The sequence below is a fragment of the Phycodurus eques genome, chromosome 3 (assembly GCF_024500275.1).
Source record: "Phycodurus eques isolate BA_2022a chromosome 3, UOR_Pequ_1.1, whole genome shotgun sequence".
In the NCBI taxonomy this organism is placed as follows: domain Eukaryota; kingdom Metazoa; phylum Chordata; class Actinopteri; order Syngnathiformes; family Syngnathidae; genus Phycodurus; species Phycodurus eques.
In genome coordinates, this window is record NC_084527.1 from 27,120,112 (window position 1) to 27,137,704 (window position 17,593).

Genomic DNA, 17,593 nt, shown 5'->3' on the forward strand with positions numbered 1-17,593 from the left:
TATACTTGGCCAATAAAGCTGATTCTGATTAAAGATTGAAAGCCGGCATCATGGATGAACAGCCAGCCGACAACGAGACTGACTCCAACGAGTGTGAGAGGAAACCCGGCATGTATGATGGCGAAATTGCCCAGCTGTTCAATTCAGATACAGAAGATGAGGACTTTGATGGATTTGTGACAAAAGATTGATGAAAAAATAATGTGAGTGTATTTTTAAATACATAGTAGAATAAAGTTCAACCAAACTCACCGTTTTGCTTCCGTTACCTTGTTTTAGTATGCGCCGAATAATACGGTGCGACTTATGTGTGGCTTAAGTACAGAAATAGGCCCCGTAATTGAGACTGCGCCTTACAATCTGGTGCGCCTTATGAAAATAGGGTAGTTTACGAAAAATCATAAACTAGTCACTGAAGCTTTGGAAACAAGTATAGACCTGATGCAGAAAAAAACTTGAGTACCAATGTACAGAGAACCAGATAACCAAGAGATGCAACTGATCCAAAATTAGTGCACTATTGAATATAGTGGACCGCCTCTATTCACAGGGGAAAGGAATTGACCTCGAATTGCGAAAATCCACTGATATTGGATGCCCATTATAATTGCATTAAAAAAAAATGTTCAGCCCAAAAATGGTTGAATAAGCAAGGATAAGCCTCCGATAAGAAGAAAAAATTGAAAAAAATACACAAATAGGTGAATCTGCGGGTGCCAAGCGAGTATGCGAGGGTCCAGTGTAATACTGAAAAAATAGATAATGTGCATAAAGACAGAGCTTTGAAATGCAACATAAAATATGAACAGGACCAATAACACCAGGGGAGGGTGTTTGATGGGGTTGAGGCCAAGTCTATCTGGTCATTCCATAGCAAACTCATCCAAGCATGCCTTTTTAGACTTTGCTTTGTGCGCTGGGGCACAGTCATGCTAGAACAGTAAAGGGCCTTCCCCCAACTGTTGCCACAAAGTTGCAAACATAGAATTGTCCAAAATGTCTGTCTCCCCTCGTGAGTGATACCACAGCAAGTCATGCATTTAACTTGTGTGATTTTCTTTTTTTTTTTTGTGGCTCCGTTCTTAACCTCCCTCCCTTCCTTCCATTTAGCCAGGCTTTGATTTGGCACTGAAGAAATCCAGTTGTAAAATATCTTGATATGCTCAAGCATTAAGATTTAGGAGGAATGAGGTGGTCTTGCTGAACATCTGATTGATTAATTATTAGATAAGGAGGTTTGTTTTACTACTTTTGTCCATATAGTGGATAAATTGAATGGATGAGATTACAGTCTGAAATGCACAAGGAGCAGTACCGGTATAAAGGGGAGAAATCAAAAGACCAAGAAACAATAAATGACCTGGGCCGTCTTTTATCTTGTTTCGTCAGAGCGCCTGTCTGGGCATGCTACAACTAACCTGGCAACTGAACCAAATCTTGTTTTCTCTCCCACCTGCCTGCATATTATTTCTGCCTTTCTCCACTGTTATATCTCCACCGTCATCACTGTGGCTTCGTCCCAGTGAATGTCCCGTGTCACTCTGTTTATTTAGCTCTATCTATCTGACTCCTCAGACAGTCTGTCATCTAGCTAAGGGCAGTGGACTGGAAAAAAAGAGCAGCACTAGAGCAGAGCAACCACCTAGGGTCAAAGGTGAGTCTGCAGTGGAATCAGGGCTGAAAGACTATGTCTCTCTTCCAGCCACTTTCCCCCTCCCCAACACACAATCCAGACTAACACCTCAACAATAGCACTTTTATAGCTGCAGCTGCTGATACAGCTGGGCTCAGGGGGGATGCAGGCGCTGGAGTCAGGGAGGGGCCAATAAGATGTAAACCTGTGATAGCCTTATTAACCCATGGGTTAAAGATGCTTTAAAATGGAAGAACTGTTCATTTTTCAAAGTCAGCCTAAAACTAGTTCGAGTTTGAAGCATTTTTAAATATATACAAAATGGAGAGGGTTCACCGTATGACGCTGAACTGATGACAATTGTTGATGGTATGAAGAAGGATATTGCTAACTTGGGAGGACATTGAATACTGTATATCAATAATTACAGATATGCTCCGATGAAAGAGAGAAAGAGAAGGTATGGATATTGTCAGGACAGTTAAAGGACCCATCAGTATATCAATTTATCCATATTCTACTGTTTATCCTGTTCAGGGTCACAGGTGAGAGGCAGAGTACAAATAGGAATAGGGAACTGAACCATCCCTGCCAAGATTCAACCTCGGAACTTCGGTCATATGCTAACGACCTGTCACACTGTGCCGCCCAACTCACATTTAAATTTGTAATTGTAAATTGTTTTTGCAATTCACAGCTGTGCTACATTTGTCCATAATGTACTTGGAAACAAAGAAAATGACTGACTGATGCACATTGTCTCACGTAGGCAGACCACTTTCCCTTAAAGTTGAAACAAAATATAGAGATTATGATACAGTATTTGTTATGTTGATACAGTATTGGTACACCAGCATAAGGTATTGCAACTGTATGTAGACTTTCAGCTTTTATGGTAATATTATGAGATAAATTCTATTATCAGATCCACTCATTTCAATGATTTAAGTGTCATGTGATTTGTGTGTTTCTACAAGGTTTCCATTCTTCAATGACATAATGGTATCATTACACGTGAAATAATGATTTATTGCAAATAATTTGTTCCAGTGTATCGCTTATCAAACAAATATAAATATGTTTATTGTACAGGATAAGTATAAATTTGTATAAATAATGTGATTCCCACCCATACTTTCCCTCCAGAAATGAAAAAGCTAATATAGTGAAAGGGAGATAGTCCCGGTGAGAGTGCTGCATCGTCAACAAAAACCAACAACAAGTTTAGTTCAACAAGTTCTATTTTTTGGAACAAAAGGGAGCAGTGTTTCATAAATCTTTGTAAGGACACAGAGGCAGCGACAGGATTGGCGTCAGCAGATGCTGTGAGCACTGTATCGCTTATTGGTTAATGAAGAAAAGCAGCAGTGGCTTGTGGGTCTCGATGTTTCCAGACTTGTCATACTGGCATAAATGAGGTGGAATCTAATTAGTCAATCAGAGGGAATGCACCTTTCCTCACCTTCCGCACACCATACTAGACATTGTTTCTCCTGACTTTGGATATGTTTATAGAGATACTCATAAAAAAATGAATTCTGCAGAAGAAACAAACCTCAGGATCTCACACAATGTCACTATTTATTGACGCTACCCAAAGCGGTGTCATACCAGAATAAAGTACAGTGAACATCCACTATATCATGGTTTATCTTTTGCACAACCACAATGTCTCAGATTTTCCAGCAATTGTTTATTTTTCCTACACTACAGAGGTAAGTCCAAATTTACAGTCGCATGCCTTCAATGCGCCGGCACGGTGGGCGACTGGTGAGCACATCTGCCTCACAGTTCTAGGGACAGGGGTTCAAATCCCGGCCCCACCTGTGTGGAGTTTGCATGTTCTACCCGTGCCTGGGTGGGTTTTCTCCGGGTACTACGGTTTCCTCCCACATCCCAAAAACGTGCGTGGTAGGTTGATTGAAGACTCTAAATTGCCCGTAGGTGTGAATGTGAGTGCGAATGGTTGTTTGTTTCTATGTCCCCTGCGATTCGCTGTCAACCGGTTCAGGGTGAACCCCGCCTCCTCCCCGAAGATAACTAAGATAGGCTCCAACAGCCCGCGACCCTTGGGAGGATAAGCGGTGAAGAAAATGGATGGATAGATGGGTGCCTTCAATCCGGTACCACATTGGGCCGCTGCATGCCGGGAAGAACTAAGTTCTACAGGATGTAAATGCAGTGTAATTATAAAAGAAAAGCAGAGGTCTCCTATGAAGCAGAGAGAATATATGCCCATGAGTAATGTTGTACTGTATGGTTTGGTTGAACATTTTGGTATTTAAATGTATCATGTAAAATTCTCTTTTAATTTAAGTGACTCCATGCATATTTAAGTGACTTAATGCATATTACAGATTAGGAGTTGTTTAAAGGTTTATGATTACTGTAACAGCTATGATCATTTCTGTTAGCCTGTCTGTGGTGTTTTGAATTACATGTCATGAGTAAGCAAATATTTTGGTTATTAAATCTACAATGTTTAATTATCTTTTGTTTCATGTGTCCATTTTACAGTAAACTCCAACTGGGATTAACGAATAAACAGCTTGAAGCAAGCCCGCTTTGCTTCTTGAATTTTGGAGAACTGTGTGAGCAAGAGAATGAGAACAAAGGAATTACTTAAAAAGTACTACAGTACTTATATTATTACGAATACTACTAAGGAATACTTTAAAACATGTGCTTTAATAAGTTTAAATGTGTTTAAAGAGTGTGGGAAGAGTGAAACTAGATGGTCAGTCTATGTTACGTTTTTTTATGTATCGCAGGTGGGTCTGGAACGTATTGTATTGCCCACGTTAAACGGGGATTCACGAGAAAGTTAGAAAGAGCCACACTTGTCTGTTATCAGTTTTTCAATTGTTAAGAAGGCTCGAGACTGAGTTTGGAGACACGTTAGATAGGTCATGGTGTATCTTAAGCTTGAAACACAGCCAAATGTGTATTTAGATTTAAGGGTGTTTAAACATTCTGTACGCAAGGACAACACAAAAATCACAGCTTGGAAAGGCAAAAGTTGCTTGCACTTTCCCAGAGCTACGCTACACCCACAGGGCTCAGGGAAGCTCTAATAGAGCTGCCTTGCAGGGGCCTTCCTGCAACTGATAAGCCTGCACTGGCCCCTGTGCAGTACCCACCCTGGAGAGAGGCCATTAGCCTGCCTGCAGCTCCTTCCTGGATAAGCTGCAGCTTACCAGCCTGCGAGCCACAGGGCAACTTTTTATTGTCTTCTTAAAACTTTACGAGGCGATAGCATGGGAGGGGCTTCCATACGCAGAATAGAGTCTGCATTACAGTATGTGGGTGCGCTCAAGCAGCATGCTACCGGCACTTCCTGCCCACTAACGGGCAGTTCCACAGTAGGGACTATGTGCTCTTTTGGACCAGAACAATGCCAAAAAAGGCTGTCATGAACACAAAATACCATGCTCTTGATACCACCATGAAAACACACACACACACACAAACACACACACTGGTTGACTGTATCTGTTGGACACATTATCTAGGAAACAATGCATAGGCTGAATATGCAAAAACATACAAGAGTACAGACACAGAGACAAATAGTGGCACTGACTTTAAACAATAGGCACCTCAGCATTCATTGAGAGTTCAAATAGTTTTGACATGGCACCACAAACAAAATAATAGGATAAGAATAAAAAAAAATAGAACATACTAGGCCTCAAAACAGATGCTGAGTCAGTGCAAATAAAACTTGCAGTAACTGGGCTCTGAAAACAGAATAAATAGCTTACACAGTGCCCCTGAAATACAGTTGGCTCATGTACAACATTTCTCGCTGAGAATTTGACCATCTCTCCAATCGGGCTTTAAGTGTTCAATCACAGCCACGATGGATAGACCAAGGAAAACCAATAAAACAAGAAAGATGAAAAGCCAATACAGTACAGTAAAATGGGTAAAGAGATAAGGGTTATCATCAGATTGTACTATTCCAGTAGAAAAATTACTTTTTGCAGTAAAAGTCATTCACAAGCGCATTCCATGTTTGTGGAAGGCACGAAAATCAAATCAAAATAACAAGGATGCCTGCACATTGCAATCGGTTGATACATATATATATAGTATATAGTTATTTTATATTATATATATATATGAGGATTTTTGGGGCCGATCAGCAAGTTTAAAAAAATGATAACCAATCACCGATCTGATCACAAGATGGCGCAATGTGTCGATTTAAATGACTTGCTCATTTACTGTATATACTTGTGTACTATATATTGAGTATCTTCAAAAGTATTCTCTATTCAGGTCATGTTGTCTAATCAGTCAGGTCAAACCAACATTACAACATGACAGAAATAATAGGTGCTAACCTACTGTAATTAAATTACTTTATTGTAATTAAATTACTTCACACACACCGAAGCTTTAGAGCATGATTCAACATAACGCCGGGAATGTTTACGAACAACTGTTAGTGCTAGCACTAGCTTGCTATGCTACATAACGTTTTGTTGCCTGCTTGCGAGCCGTATCGTATTAAAAGTACGGGAACATACCTCAAGCAATCATTGAAGTGAAATGCTTTCCCGAGCACCGGTGACCACAGCACACGTTTTTCCCCATTTGGTTCTTGTAATACACAGGACGCGATCCATTGTTGTTGTTGTCGCAATAATAACGAGTGTAACTGGTCGCATTTGAGTGGACAAGATAAAGCCCAGTGATCATAAAATACGGGATGCGGTGGTATGGGAATACAATATTTTATTTCAGTAGTGCAATCGTGAAAGACCAAATTTGTCTTATAGTCTGATCCGGGCATTACGTATTGTCTGTCTCACACCGCCGACATGTTTTTTTAAAAATAACTTTATTGGTGATCAGATATTTACTGTACTATGTCAAAAGACACACGACAAGGCTAAAAATAAGCTAGCTTTTGGATTCGAATATACTGTACACAACGGCGACGTGGAGTAAATGTCTTTTGCAGAGCCGATCAATCGGTGAATTATGACATTAAAGCTGATCAGCATAAAATGCTAATTATCGGCCGATACCGATCAGACCGATCAGATCGGTGTAAAGTCTAATATATATATATATATATATATATATATATATACAACCCCAATTCCAATGAGGTTGGGATGTTGTGTTAAACATCAATACAAACAGAATACAATGATTTGAAAATCATGTTCAACCTATATTTAATTGAATACACTTAAAAGGCAATATATTAAATGTTCAAACTGATAAACTTTATTGTTTTTAGCAAATAATCATTAACTTTGAATTTTATGGCTGCTCAACAGTCCGGGGTCTCCGTTGTCATATTTTATGCTTCATAATGAGCCACATATTTTCAATGGGAGACAGGTCTGGACTGCAAGCAGGCCAGTCTAGTACCCGCACTCTTTTACTACGAAGCCACGCTGTTGTAACACGTGCAGAATGTGGTTTGGCATTGTTTTGCTGAAATAAGAAGGGTCATCCATGAAAAAGACATTGCTTGGATGGCAGCATATGTTTCTCCAAAACCTGTATGTACCTTCAGCATTAATGGTCCCTTCACAGATGTGTATGTCACCCATGCCATTGGCACTAACACAGCCCTATACCATGACAGATGCTGGCTTTTGAACTTTGCGTCCATAACAGTCCGGATAGTTCTTTTCCTCTTTGGCCTCTTTGGACACGACGTCTACAATTTCCAAAAACAATTCAAAATGTGGACTCGTCAGACCACTGAACACTTTTCCACTTTGTATCAGTCCATCATAGATGAGCTCGGGCCCAGAGAAGCCGGCGTCGTTTCTGGGTGTTGTTGATAAATGGCTTTTGCTTTGCATAATATATTTTTAAGTTGCACTTACGGATGTAGCATCGAACTGTATTTACTGACATTGGTTTTCTGAAGTGTTCCTGAGCCCAGCTGGTGATATCCTTTACACGTTGATGTCGGTTTTTGATGCAGTGCCTGCGCCTGAGGGATCGAAGGTCACGGGCATTCAATGTTGTTTTCGGCCTTGCCGCTTATATGCAGTGATTTCTCCAGATTCTCTGAACCTTTTGATGATATTATGGAACGTAGATGATGAAATCACTAAATTCCTTGCAATTGTACGTCGAGGAACATTGTCCTTCAACTGTTCGACTATTTTCTCACGCACTTGTTCACAAAGAGGTGAACCTCGCCCCTTCTTTGCTTGTGAATGACTGAGCAATTCAGGGAAGCTCCTTTTATACCCAATCATGGCACCTCCCAATTAGCCTGTTCACCCGTGGGATGTTCCAAACAGGTGTTTGATGAGCATTCCTCAACTTTCTCAATCTTTTTTGCCACCTGTCCCAGCTTTTTTGGAACGTGTTGCAGCCATGAAATTCAAAGTTAATGATTATTTGCTAAAAACAATAAAGTTTATCAGTTTGAACATTAAATAGCTTGTCTTTGTCGTGTATTCAATTAAATATAGGTTGAACATGATTTTAAAATAATTGTATTCTGTTTGTATTTATGTTTAACACAACATCCCAACTTCATTGGAATTGGGGTTTTGTATATATATATAATTTTAATTTTAAATTCCGATTAATCTGCCGATTAATCGATGAAGCCGATAAAAAAACAAAAAAAACTATATCCCTTTAATAAAAAACAGGACATTATTTTTGTGTATTACATCTGTGTCACCATCCCATAGCTATTAAAGTAATAAATGATAACTTCAAAAACGCAAAAACTAAATGATGAGGTCAAAAAGCTTTACAAAAGGCCATGCACCAACCACTCAAAACAAATGTATGCTATACAAAATCTGCTTCAAAATATTGTTTTTGTCTTCCTCTGTCACAACACTGTCTGTCTACTCAGTCTCAACTGATTTTCAGGCATGCCTGTAACCTCCCCACAGTCTCTCTGTGAATCTAGCAACAAAACAATTGCATTCTCACTCTTGACCTCTTACGCATACGATTCAGATCTAAGAAGTAAAAAACATAATTTCACATATATATATATCATAGATAATTTTACACTTGAGACTATGTGAGTCCTGGAATGCACATGTCACGGAAACAATGAGTCCCAACCTGGACACAATGAGTCCCTGCAATTTATCATCATGGAACATAGATTCAGTAATCCGCCACTATATCACAGTTCTTGCTTCGTGGCCCTGCAAAATTGCAGATTTTTATGACAGTTGTTACTCTATTTTTTTATTCTGTTATCCATTGCTCTTTCTCCCTCTCAATATATTATATATGTTTAGGACTGTCACGATAGCAAATTTTTTAAGACGATATATTTTCCCTAAAACTATCACGACAAACATAGTGACGATAGTGATTAATGCCGCTCCATTTTCTGTAACAGTGCAGCTACTGGCTTGCCGTCAGAAAACCAAGCTTTGTGTACACGAACGCCTGCATTTCAAACGCACGCACACACCCGCGCGCACATGCACACAGAGCCGCACACGGGCAATTAGATGGAGGGTCCCCACCCTTCACTATCTCTGGTTTAGAGACCACGATGGGTTTCATGTGTGTGCTTTCAAGTCGCGGAAATGTTTTTTCCTTCCTCAAATGACTGGGCACCTGTACGCGCCCTCTTTTATTTTTGCTGCACCATTCAGAAATTAGGGTGGATATGCGACCAAATTAGAAGCACTCTAGAGTCCTGTCTCTTTTATGCGTCTCCGATGCAGGACAGCCTTACTGGATTTCACTTAGCATTTTATATATATGACTGACTGTCATTATTATTATTTTCTATATAAAAACAAGTTTTTGTGTTAAGTCAAAAAAGGCTGCCTATATTTATTTTTTTAAATCAAAACGTTATACTTAAACATTACTGTTAAAAATGCACTCCCAATAAAGTATTGGCAGAACCGATTGTCATTTTTATGTTGAGGCGGTGTTGTCGGCATCTGCTGAATGTAACTAATAAACTTACTACTAATCTGACGAACTAAGTTTCTTTTTCATGGTAACTGTGGAAACACTGGTTCCTCCCCAACACTGTCTATGCGCTATGTGACTGACTGGTGATCAGTCCAATGTGTACCCCGCTTCTTGCCCAAAGTCAGCTCGGAAAGGTTCCAATAAGGATAAGTGGTATAGAAAAGGGATGGCTCAGGTCTGCATGGATATTGCCATACAGCTATTCCATATCGCAATATCCTCTCAGTAAATTGTTGTTCATTCAATGTTGCCCACCTCCCAAAAAAAATCACTATTCCTACACAAAAAAATGCTATCAGCCAGGTTTTTTGTTTATGTTGGTAGGACCGTGTAAGCCGTCCTACCTCTCCAAATGAGGGCACCACCATTTTTAGCTCATATGTTTTCCAAGTTGTACTACTACATTATTTTTTTGTTTGTTTCTTCTAAAGTCTGTTTTTGGTTAAAAACTAGAGCAGACAGCCTAGAGACCTGGCCAGATAAATGTTCTAGTAATTGTACCCCTCAGTCACTTCTTTATATGACTGTTGATAGTAAAGGGAGGACTTACAGATTCAATTCCTATACACAGTGAACAGTGCAGTGCCCTGAAGACAAGGTAAGTCCTGTAACGTCAATGTCTCTTTGCAAACGATGATAAAGTGACCTCCTGGCACCAACCTTAGAACTTCTCACATCTATAGTGAATATTCAGATAAGACATAAATTGGAACATTTATGGGTACGCTCATCTTAAAGGTCGCTGTCTTTTGTGCTCTTCCTTCGGTGAGCAAAACGCAAACATTACGATGCTCTATATTCTATTTTAAATCAGTCTTGGAAGACCCTAAAGTGTGATACTGCAGGTGCAGAGGTCCATTATTATACAGAAAATTAAATAGTGATGTGGTCTAGCTTGAGAGACAAAAATAGAGTGGGGCGGGTGGGGAGCAGATGGCCAACAGTGGTCAGCTGGTAAAAAACAAGGAGCTCCGGCCTCTCCTAGTTCCATCCAACCATTTATACATTATGCAGAAGTGTAGAGGTGCCCCACCAAGCTTATTTCGCTTCATATAACCATTCAAATGTGTCTGACAACAGTAGTTGGATTGTGATACTCCTACCCATAGTGTTGAGACAATTTTGGAAATTACACCTATCAGCCTGATAGCAGAGGAAATTATGGGTCAGGTGCTTTCATTCTGACCAAAGATTTTGTTCGTCCAAATGTACTTGCTCTTCTGATTTGCCTCCAGGAACATGAGTGTGGACCATATTGAATTTTCCACCAGTATGACTTTACTGGAAAACAGTCCGCCCTCAAGGTTTATTCATTTATTGATTACTGCTGAAGGGTCGGGAGGGGGGCGGGTGGGTTGGCTGCATCATTCATAGAGCGTGACAAATGTTTATTACAGCCAGATGCCCTATAATGTGAGTTTACAAAAGCCTTTTGGAAGATGATAAAGACAAGAATTTATTTAATTTAACTGAATTGATTTGCTTCTGATGGGACATTTAAAGCACAAGTAGTGAAATTAGAGACACCATATGGATTATTACACAGCTTTCCTTAGGCACATTCACTTCAAAAATACGCTGACCACACACTTGTCTGATCAGTTCAATTTGCGCTCTATAAGTGCTAAGTGCTCACTCTTTGGCAATGCAAAAAGGACCCCAGTACGCTACCGGGAGTGAGCTAAAACAAGCAACAAGGAGGAAAGATGGAGGCATATGCTGGCATTAGTGAGAGAGAGAGAGAGAGAGAGAGAGAGAGAGAGGGAGAGAGAGAGATCAAAGGGAAGGGTAAGTTGCATGAGGAGCAAAAGCTTCTTGTCTCGGAACAACTGCAATCACAGCCCCTGCCAAAACCCTCCGGATTCATCCAGCGGCCTGACAGAAATGTCTCAACAGGCGTTTAAGTGCTCAGAGCGGACGACAGTTTGTGCAGTGTGCTGTGAGTGAGGGTAAAACATCTTTTAAATTTACTAGTTTGTTGTACTGTATATTCTATTTCAAGTTTTAACATGCAGTAACTCGGTCAAATACATGTTTAAATAGAAATGTCAAACAGGTCTTCGTATGACGCTGTATTGCAGTTTAAGACCACTGCAGACTATACACACACTCTCAAACCAACACCTCTCTGACAATGTCAGTTAAACTGGAGCATTATTCAATGAAGCAAAATCAACATGTTTGATACAGATTTAAGTACTGCATTTCACAAGATGTGTGCAGGGGTACCTAATGAGGTGTCCGGCGAGTGTATGCGCCATCATAATGAACGAATCCATCGCACTAATAAAGCTGGCATGTTCAAGTACATCTTGACAAGTCCCATTATCACAATATTCATATATACAAACATATAACATATAACATATAAACATATATACAAACTGCTCGTTCTCCTTCATCTCTAAACATCAGGCCGTCCAGCCCGGCCTTGCATCCTGTTGTTACCCTCTGGCACACCCACACACACACACAAACGCACGCACCTACGCACGTGCACACACACACACACACGCACATGACCCATCTGTTCAACTCCCCAGGCCTTGCATCTTGCCTGACATGAACCATAACTTGGTACGTAAACGCACGCACACACTGTGAAGTGTCACAGCAAACTGCGTCGAGTTACACTGTTGAGGCGGTGCCAGAGTTGATGTGCGCATGGCAGCAAGCAGAAAACACACAACAGCTAAAATAAAATCGAATTTGCCTTTTAAACAAGCTTTTTAAAGGTAAAGAAATGCAGACAGAGGATGAATCAAAGCATCAAGACCTGTTGTTTTGTCTGTGGGAGATGGCGCGCTTGCTCAGCAAAGGATGAGCGCAAAAAAAGCCTTTCCAACCATTCGTTAGCGAATTCCGATGCATCTTGCTCGCACCGAGACATATCAGGCATGAACAATGACTGAATGCCCTGTGTGTGTGTGATCTTGTATGTGAATCGTTTCAAGTTACATAACCTGGAATCATCCCATTATCACGGGAGTTAACTGTGCATTCATCTGCTCGCCATGTGGCCTCCAGTATCTCTTGCGTTGACGTGATGCATGTGACACACTGATGACAATTAAATATAGAGCAGGCAGGAGACATCTGGCACAGTGACGATGTAGCGGACATGATGCAATGTTGACCCTTTGGTGTCAAAACACACAGTTTCTGTCACATACAGTATGTGTACACATGCGGAACATATAAAATCAACAGAGGCGAAGGCAGCTGGATGGTGTGCATGCAGAAACAGATCGAGCGACTCGGCGGGGCCGTTTCTATATTAGCAATGGGCGTTCAGCTGACGAGTTGTTATTTTTTTTCGATATCAATTTGAATGGGATGAAAGCAACTTTCAGTGAATGACATCAGTGTCGTATCAAGCAGAATTCTTTTCCCCGTGGATTGACACAGAGGAGGTTTGCAATGTCGTTCGGTAGCTCAACTCCCCTTAGCTGACGTCATGTGGTCCTTCTATAGACTGCAAACTCGTTGAGACAACAGAACCTCTGTTGTTTACAACAATGATATTATGCAGTCAATTTGACTTCATTTAACACAATTCATTAACAATCAAATCCACAGAGTTGTCCAAACGCTTAATGATCAATTAATCGATTATACTGCCATTGGCTGGCAAGCAGTCCAGGGTGTACCTGCCTCTCGCCCAAAGTCAAGCTTGTTGACCTGCGACCCTCATGAGGATAAGGGGTATATAAAATGGATGGTGGAAGGATATTCAAGTATAATGCGTTCCCAATACTAGCACATAATGTATACAATACAGAGCCACAAGAACAGGCTCACTTACATGTGCGTATGTTGCATGTGGAAATTTGTTTCAACTAGTGGATATACTGTATACTGTGCGTGTACTGTATATATGGGGCAAGTGTGTGTGTGTGTGTGTGTGTGTGTGTGAGAGAGAGAGAGAGACAGAGAGAGAGGGAGGAACACGAAGGGTATGTGAGGCAACATGGGAAGAAGGCTGATTGTCAGGATGTGGAGTCCATTGTCTGTGCGACAATGAAGATATCGAGTCGGCAGGAGTCCTATAGCGCTCGCAATGGACTCATTAACATCTGGGGCCAATGGCCGTCCGTGTGTGTGTCTTTGTCCTGAACGAAAACTGATTTTGAAGGCTTTCCTCCCAAACTGGGAATCATGCGGATGACGGGGAACTGATTTCCATCCTTCCTCAAGCAAACATCGTCTACTGTGGTTATTCATATACAAGGATTATGACTATTTTTAAGGGTCTTTGAACTTGAGTTGTCAAATTACAAAAGTACACAGAATTTCAAATGGCTTATTCTCTGCTCCTTCCAATCCAATAGTCAGCAAAAAAAAAAAAAAAAACATGTGAATCTCATGTCACACAGGAAGTAGAGTGTCCATTTTAAAAGTATTGAAATTAAGACACCCTCCATCCCTTAACACTAACTTCTACCACGCTGTCTGTTAGTTAACAGGCTATGGCACCATTCAGCTTGTAAAAGGAACCCCCCCCCCCCCCCCCCCCCCCGCTCCTAGCCACCACTTTATGAGTGGACGCCTGCCCCCATCTCAATAATTACAATAATCATGCACTCAAGCAAAGCTAATACTTCCCTTATTAAGGCAAAACACCATGAGGACAACAGGTCGTTAAATTTCAAGTGTTAATTTAAGAGTCCAAGATGTAGGCTGACATAAAATGAAATGTATGATTTCATGTGATGTTAAGTTGAAAACGATATGCTGTGTGGACTGGAAGTGCAAAGCATCCTGCCCGATAAGAAAACTGTTGATGTAATCGCACGCAACAACAACAACAAAAGCGCCTGAAAGTTGGCAGACATTCAATCTTACTATGATTAACATCATGTGACAGTAGAAAAGATAGCGAGCGAGCAGGGTGGGTACATCAGAGCTCCATTATGTTGCATTTCGAAGTGATGGAGGCTCCCGAGTTGATTCCGCTCCAACCGCTGCTGACCGCAGTGCGTTTTGTTTACACTGCGCTATGAATGGCGACAAAAGTTGCACCGCAACCGATTCCGCCCCCCCTCACCCCCCCCCCCCCCCCCCCCACACACACACACACCGATCCCCAACCCCGAAAAGAAAAAGACCATTTACAAATACAACAGCAAAAATATGTACCGTGTGCCCACATTGGAAACAGTTGGAACGCGCCGCCCGCCTCGTCACCGTCACCGTCACCGTTAACATGAAAACAAAACTTACCTTATTATGAATATTACTACGCCAATGGCAGGGGCGATGACAGAACCTTCCTCCTCTTCCTCTTCGGCACCGCGGTGGTTTCTCGTATTATTATTATGATTATTTGAGTTCTAAATCATTGCACATCCTCCCCAACGTCTTCTCTGCCCTCTTTTTCTGCTATCAAATGTCCGGACGATGGAGAGAAATCAGCGCTTCCGATCCTGTCATTGAGTTTGTACGGAGGAACTGGGCTGTGCACGCAACTCCCCTCCCGAGGCTTTGTAACAGGAAACCAGAGGAGGAGGAGGAGGGGGAAAAAAAAAAATAAGGGAAGACAATTGAGTGTGATTTTATAATCCAGAGTCTAGAAGGAGTTTAAAAACCCGCCTCTACCTTCTCGAAGTTGCCGAAGCGAGGCGCACGTCGGACTGGAGTATAGCCGTGATGTTGCACGCGTCGCTGAAAATGAGCGTGCAAGTGGGAATGCGTGCGTGCGTGCGTGCGTGCGCGCGTGCGTCTGTGTGCGTGGCGCAGCGTGTGCTTCTGCAACACGCATCGCAGCAGGACTTGGGCGTATTTTTTTATTTTTTTTATTTTTTTTCAAAAGCAGACAAATGGATCCCCGCCCACTGGCCTCTGCGAACAAGGACCCCAACACAGGCGAGAGGAGCCCCCAGCGGTCATTAGCTGCCCGGTGACGACCACTTCCCTTTGTGTGCGTGTGACCGTGTGGAAAGTGAAGGCTTGTTCAGGAGGCGCTCCCAACCTGGAGTAAGACCTTTTATTTGAACGCGCCACAGTTCTAAATGAGCAATTGGCACGGGTAGAAAGTTGCCACCCCAGTTGAAAAAGATGATTGCAAAGAAACTGACACCCTTTCTCATGATCCATGTAACTGTCACCCGAGAACAATTTTCAGAATTTTTATTTGGCTCACCTTTGGTTGAAATCTTGTAGACTAGGTTTTGGAGTAACACATATTTTTAGACTTTCATTGGTGTTTTTTTTTTTAAGTATTTTGCGTGTGTGTGTGTGTGTGTACACATTCACAAATCAATTAGAATATTATTATTATATTTTACAATGTGCAAAATTTCAAGGAATCTCCATCCATTTTCTGAGCCGCTTTTCCTCACTAGGGTCGCGGGCGTGCTGGAGCCAATCCCAGCTGTCAACGGGCAGGAGGCGGGGTACACCCTGAACTGGTTGCCAGCCAATCGCAGGGCACATAGAAACAAACAACCATTCGCACTCACAGTCACGCCTACGGGCAATTTCGAGTCTCCAATTAATGCATGTTTTCGGGATGTGGGAGGAAACCGGAGTGCCCGGAGAAAACCCACGCAGGCACGGGGAGAACATGCAAACTCCACACAGGTGGGGCCTGGGATTGAACCCGGGTCCTCAGAACTGTGAGGCTGACGCTCTAACCAGTTGGCCACCGTGCCGCCATCCGAGGAATCTGTTATGTTTAATTTAGACGGTGCTCTCTTTAGTCATTTTTTGTCTTCAACTAGATTCTGCGGGGTCTTGCATTCATGGAAATAGGCCGGTACTTTGGTTGTAGCTGGAGCAAAATGCGCATAGGGTTGCCGATTATATATATTTGTGTATTCAAAATAAAAGTTTCAATGTCTTCGGTGCATTTAGCTATACTTCTTTGATTTCTTTTAGCCGTATCATGATCATACTGATAACCTTGGTACTGTTTCACCCCTGTTTGGAGTCTTCAATTAACCTACTGTACCGTGCATGTTTTGTGTCTGTGGGAGGAAAACGTACCTGGAGTAAACCCACACAAGCAAGGTGCAAATATGCAAACTCCACACAGAAACAGCCAAGGAAAGACTCTAACCCAGTGATTTCCATCCTTTATGGAGCCAAGGCACATATTTTACAATTGAAAAATCTCACGGCACACCAACAAATCAAAATGTCACAAAAAGTGGATACATCAGGTACTGTACTGTATGTGTTTCCTGCCATCTAATAGAAGAGCATTTATTTGCTCTGTCTGTCACTATGCCTCACTGGCATAAATAGAGGAACAAAGATACATTGTTTCTTGTAAATAAATCATTTTTGGAGCAATTACGTTAAATTGTATAATTTCCCACGGCACACTGGTTGAGAATCGCTACTCTAACCTACTTGCTGTGGTCAAGACGTGCTTACCACACACTGTGCTGTACCTTTCATTAAAGTTTTAAATCAAAATTTGTGCAGTTTTATCTGAGGTCATGTGTTGAGGGGGTCGACTGAACATCAGCTGGAAATAAATCTAACATGCAAGACATGTACTTGACAATGAGATAAACCAAAAACTTGAAGAAAACCCACACAGATATGCGGACCTTTATTCTTTCACCATGCTAAAAGTTGTGAGGGTAGGAAAACAACATTTTGATATGATTTGACATGATTCCGTTGGGATACAAGGGTAAGATATTTTATTGTATCGTACGTAGGTGGAACTAGACACACTATCTGTTCATTGGTTGCAAGACAATTCTGACCTCCTTGCAACCAAGTGAATGTCATTGGAAAAACACAACAACACCACAAATAAAATAACATGGACTGCAATGGAGGGAAGTTCAAAGACAATGGTCCCCGCCTCCTGAATTGTGTTTACTTGCAATCCGGTATCTCAACAGGAATTTTGATGAAGCTCAGAAATGGAATTGCTGATGATTTGCTTCCGTGATGGCTGCAGTCTGCACGAAAGAGACTAAATCTATGATACCAGCTGCATAATCCTGACCTCAAGATTAAGTTTCCCAACTGTGGAACAATAATATC

At 41.5% G+C, this 17,593-nt stretch overlaps 1 protein-coding gene across 2 annotated transcripts in view; it reads right to left on the reverse strand.

Moving 5' to 3' along the window:
* sema4c (sema domain, immunoglobulin domain (Ig), transmembrane domain (TM) and short cytoplasmic domain, (semaphorin) 4C) overlaps nt 1–15,262 on the reverse strand; it is a 108,912-nt gene extending 93,650 nt beyond the window's left edge. Inside the window, exons 1-2 of one of the 2 annotated variants that reach the window (XM_061672963.1) lie at nt 15,185–15,262; nt 14,810–15,068 (exon numbers count right to left, since the gene is read on the reverse strand). The gene's annotated coding sequence lies outside the window, so the exon portion shown is untranslated. Of the gene's footprint in view, nt 1–14,809; nt 15,088–15,184 lie in introns of those variants that run through there. The other variant, XM_061672965.1, reaches the window with a different exon arrangement.
* Nucleotides 15,263–17,593: the final 2,331 nt, after the last annotated feature.